Source organism: Panicum virgatum, chromosome 4N (genome assembly GCF_016808335.1).
Source record: "Panicum virgatum strain AP13 chromosome 4N, P.virgatum_v5, whole genome shotgun sequence".
Classification (NCBI taxonomy): Eukaryota; Viridiplantae; Streptophyta; class Magnoliopsida; order Poales; family Poaceae; genus Panicum; species Panicum virgatum.
This window is the reverse complement of record NC_053148.1, coordinates 28,766,733-28,772,368: the sequence shown is the minus strand read 5'-3', so window position 1 is coordinate 28,772,368 and position 5,636 is coordinate 28,766,733.

Sequence of the window (5,636 nt, the reverse complement as noted above, 5' to 3'; positions counted from 1 at the left end):
AGCTCCTCTCACTCTGCCTGCTCCGCTCCTCCCTTAAATTTGGGGTTTTCGGGAACGCAACCAACGTGCGCGCGCGGGGCGGGCGGGCGGCCAGCACGCGCGTTTAGCATTCAACAACCACGTGGCCTTGCTCCAGGTGAGCCACCACGGATGACAAGGCGGGCCCAACCGCGCCAGGCGGCCTGAGCTCCGGCGCGCGGCGCGGCGAGGAATTTCCGCTTGCGGGGTCCGGCCACCGGCCTCTCTTCGACTCTTCCTCGCTGACCGGTGGGTCTGCGTCAGGGCGAACGGCCCGGTCCCCATGGGTGGATCCTGGGCGGTTCATGGCGTCTTCAGGCTATTTGCAATGGTGTCCTCTAAATATCACACCCTAAAAGAATATTTTATACTCCTCTAAAAGATTTTCTCCCCCTAAATTCACTCCTCCTGCAACAGTAACCCCAAAAGCATCCTCTACCGTCGTCCCCGTCAATCACTCCTGCGCTCGTCCCCGCCTAGCGACGCCCCCGACTGCCCCTCCCGTCCGTCCGCCCCTGGCCGGCGGCCCCTCCCATCCGTCCGCCCCTGGCTGGTGTCGTCCGGGACCACGCCGCCGCCCAAGAACGTGCTGCCGCGGCGGCGCCGGCGCAGTCGCCCACCGCGCAGAAGCCTCCAGGTTCCCCGCCGCCGCTGCCGTAGAGCTGGCCGAGGGCACGAGGTGGAAGATGGCACGGCGGCGGGACCCGAGCTCTCTTGCTCACCATGGCTCCAGTGCGGCGGCGGCGGCGTCGTCGTTGGCCGGCCATGCGGGCAGCAGCGTCGGCAGTGGCGGCAGCGGTAGCTACGGCCAACCCTGCGGGCGCGGGCCAGGGGTGCGAGGCTCGGCTGCGGTCTGCGGACGTCGGGCGCGGACCTCCCACGCGAGGCGAGGTTTGGAGGAGCGCCGCGATCCCCAAAATTTGGAGGATGGTGACGGGCGACTGCATTTTACGGGAGTTTTTGGAGGACGCCGCTGCAGCACGAAATCTGCCCGGAATCCGCTATTCTACGGGGCCAGGACGCTTTGGCGCGCTCCGTTGCACACAGCCTCAGGCCCCACGCGCGTGTGGAAGCTGCAGGGGGTCCGGCCGGCTCCCAGTACATGTGGAACCGCCGCGCCAGACTGTTCTGTTCTGTGAATCGTGATCGGTAGAGACTAGAGAGACATGACCCCCCAGGCCCCCGCCCTGTGAGGCTGCTCGCAGTGCCGTCTGCTACCGCGCCTTTCAGGACGCAAATAGCGGAAAAAACGCTGCAGCGGTGTCCGCTATCCCAAACGGAATAGCGGCCGCACGCTACGCCGCCCCGGCCCCATCTTGGCGAGATTGTTGTTGCCTCTCGCGTCCATCCGTAGCCACCGCTGGGAGAAGGGAGCCGCCACCGCTGCACGCGCGCGAGGCCTCGAGGTGGTGCTCGGCGATCCGGCTGCCGCACCATTAAGGATGGCAATGGTCGGATTTGCATCGGGTAGAGTGTCTGGGCATCCAAAATCGAAACTCGAACCCAACCCGAAGACCGATTCGGGTTAAAATTCATTCATGAAACCGAAATCCGTGTTGTATAGCACATAGTAAGAGAAATAAGTACTTCTTATAAACGTATAAAAGATATATATAATATTTACATGTATAAACAAGAGGTAATAAATAGTAAATAATTTCCTAAGTCAACTTAGAATAAATTTAGTAATCTGAGTAAACAAACTTATTGTCAAGTATACTATAAAATATGAATTTTTACTCCAAAAGGTTATCCATTGGATATCCACGGGTGAAAAAACAAACCCAAAACCGAACCCGATAAGTTTCGGGGCCCGAACTCGAAAATCGTGGGCGAAAAATCATCCCTGAACCCGAACCCGCTAAACCCGAAACCCGCAGATATCCGACTTGAAACCGAACCATTGCCATCCCTACGAACCATGGCCCCGTGGGGCCGGGAGGCGCGGCGAGAGGGCTCCGCCGCGCGCGGAGAGGGAGGGTGGGAGGAGGGAGGACGCCTGCCCGCCCAGAGCAGAGAGAGGGGAGCAGGTGGAACCCCGCACAGCCAAGCATCGCCACGCCGGAGTGAGATCCGGCCACCGCCATGGCCCAGCACGGCCAGGAGGAGGGAGGGAGCCAGAGCCGCCGGCGGTGTGGGATGGAGTGAGTCAGGGTCGGCAGCGGCACGGGGAGGAAGGGAGCTAGGGCCGGCGACCGTGCGAGGAGGGAGGGAGTCAAGGCCGGCAACGATGTGGGGATGGAGGGAGGCCGGCGGAGCGAGCAGGGATGGGAGTGAGGAGAGAGGGGAGGGGAGGGGGAGGGCTTCAGGTAAAATTTAAAAAGAGAGATAAAAACTGACGCGTGGGTTCCACATCGAGTAGTTGGTATAAATGAAACATTTAGTGTTGGAAATATGCGTTTATAGAGACCAGATTTCAATTTGAGGCAAAATAGTAATAACAATGCTACTGCTATCTCAAACATAATTGTAAACTGATTGAGTAAAACGAACTGAAACATACTCATGTTAAATTCGATTACTCTTACCAAGCAGCGCTCCGTCCTCGTGAAGAGACGATGCAGTGCAGATTGTTGCAGTGCAGAAACGTAGTCGATCGGCCTCGAGCGGTCGCGTAGTTGCGCTGCCCAGAAACCTTGTTGCCGTCCCTCGTGCAGGCTTCACGACGGCAAGGGTTCAGAGATACCGCTCACCCTTCTCCTCAGTGCACGCCAAGGGAAGGGCCGGCGAGATCTAGCAGCTCGACGACACAGCACAGCAGGAAGTGGAAAATGGCAGGGAAAATTGGATAGCTCTTCCTGAATATTTTCAGTCCACTAATATAGGCGTGGCTGCCCTCGAGGAGCCGTTATCACTTTGATGACGCTCATAAAAGACATTAAAACTCATTCAGGATGGTCATGACAATTTACTGGGTATTAAAAAATTAATCGGCCATTAATTAGCGCCTAATCAATGCACAATGGTTCAAATGTGAGAGACACGTCTCGGCCGAGGAGGTCTCGAGCCGCTCGAGAGTAGGTCGCTACCCTCGAGCGAGGCAGAGATTAAGTGCGCTGTTGGAGGCCTCGGCCCGAGCCGCTCGAAGGTAAGTCGTTACCCTCGAGCGAGGCGGATATCGCTCCGCGGGTTTGAGGAGGCCTCGGTTTGGCCGTACCGCGCGTGTGCTTTGGAATTCTCTTGAATGGGCCATAAATGGACCAAATTCCAACAATCCCCCACCAATTCCAAAGTAAGAAATGAAGAACAAAAGGATCATTGTGTTGTATTATCGTTAATATACCAGTCTTTCGGTATGAGTCCCGTACGGGTTGAACTAATGCCTAGAATAACAAGATTCATCTTCCCACAACTGAAGAATGGACTAGGCCTTGAATTCTCAGTCATATGTGGTCAGACTTCACCTAAAATCACAACTGATACTAGGTTACCAAAACAACCTCACCTTATTGGAGCGTTAATGGTCTGCTCCTGTATCTTTTAGTGAGTTTTCAATGAGAGCGCCCTATCTCAAGAACTGCGACCTATAGTTAGACTCACGTAGGTGTTCCCCTTCAAGAATATCCTGCTGGCTGATATCTTTTCAATGGGGAACATTAAGGCTTAATGCCGTCCTTCCAAGCAGTAAAGAGTACTATAGTTGTCATTTAGACATGGGTATATTTTTATTATTTTTAATGTACTCTTTGAGTTACACCATCAACTTGTTTTCCCTATTCTCTACTTCACGGGATCTCCAATCACATAGGATAGGTTACCATTGTGGTGTAACATACTCAAATGGGCCTCATACCCATGTCCTTAGACATCACAGAAATCACAATCCGTGATAATCCCTTTGTGAAAGGGTCTGCCAGATTATTTTCAATTTCCATATAGCTCAGAGCTATTACTCCGGAGTTTCTCATTTTTCTGACAGTTTTAAGCCTTCGCTTAATATGCTTGTTGGACTTGGAATCTATAAAACATATATAGTTGGTCCCCACTAAAAGTCATTTACTTTGATTTCTCTGCAACCACGTTAAGCCACATCATTCTTTTTGTTTCAACCGTTAGATCTTCGGTAGATAGATAAATTCTGGCCATACACTGTGATTCATCATCCTCCATCCCACTTACAGTCATTAATTGAAACTTTGCACTATATCTCAGCAAAGAAATGCTTTATGTGAGAATCATTAGTGTGGAGGCACTAAAATTATTAGCACGTCCAATTACTGAGTTCGTTAGTGCTCACCTCATAAGAAACTGGTCCATTGCATGCGTGTCTGCCCCATTTTCTTTTGTTTACTTTTCCCAGGTATATCCGTATATGTTGCCATTAAGGTGGCTTAGAAGACTAATGGCCATTTTGCATGTGTGTCTGTCTGTTTTGCATGCCCGCATTCATACTTTAGGTGGTTTTGGTTTCGCATGCATTGCGCAAGGAGAGAATTTGCATGCATTCACATTAACTCTCACATGTAACTCTCACCTTGGTAACTGAGAATCTGGCCAGCATATAATAAAATCACATATGCATGTACGCATATTAATGTTCCACTTCTTCTTGGTATATATATGTACGTGTTTAGCCTCATGGCGCCTAATAAAATGGCCTGGACGGAGTAATCCATAGCTCTTCGGGTTCCATTCTATAGACTGCTTGGCTTCCTCAGGCCCGCATAAAAACACCTCACCAGTGGTATAGTCACGGCGTAGGCCAGACAAGAGCAAATAGATGCAGAAGAGGAGTGGAAAGAAGGCCATGAGTTGTAGCACCGGCGCAGCTGCCAAGAAGGTGAGAACACCGACACCCTATCAACCGTGCTGGTGCTGCAGCGAGCCCATTGGCGACCTCTGCGATGGGCAGCTGGAGAGCTTCATGGCGGCGATAGTGAACTCATGCCGGTTCATGAGATACGGCTACGACGAGACCCTCCAGTACACCAAGAAGCGCGGCCACGAGGAGACCTGCGAGCACACACCCTTCCACTCCCCTTTCGGCGCGGTTGTAGCTACTCAAGCCTGCAACTCCACGTCCAGGACGCACACTTTCGGGGATCTTATTCACATTTTTCTTCATATATCCTTAAGATTATCTTATTCACATTTTTCTACATCCATCATTTATAAATTAATTTATTGTCTTCATATATCCATTGTAATATCTTCTTCCTATTTTTCCCATTCATCTCCAAATATGTTAGCTAAATAATAACCTCAAACTGTCATCTAAATTATAACTTCGAATTCCCGCAGCAGCACGCGGGGTATTCAACTAGTTATCCTTTGTATTCATAACCTGAGCTAGCATTGATTGGTTATCGCAATACATTAGGATGGGTGGTACCGGCTTCTCAAGCAAAGGCAAGTTCATAAGCAGCTCTCTAAGCCATTCAGCCTCACTAGTGGCAGTCTCTAGTGCTACAAGTTCTGCTTCAGTCGTTGATTTTGTCAAGACTGTTTGTTTGCAGGACCTCCACGCAACTGCAGCATCCGCTAGAGTGAATACATGGCCACTAGTAGCTTTGATCTCATCCGCATCAGAGATCCAATTGGAATCACTATACCCCACTAACATAGGTGGGTATCCCGAGTAGTGAATTCCATAATCTGAAGTACCTCTCAGATAACGA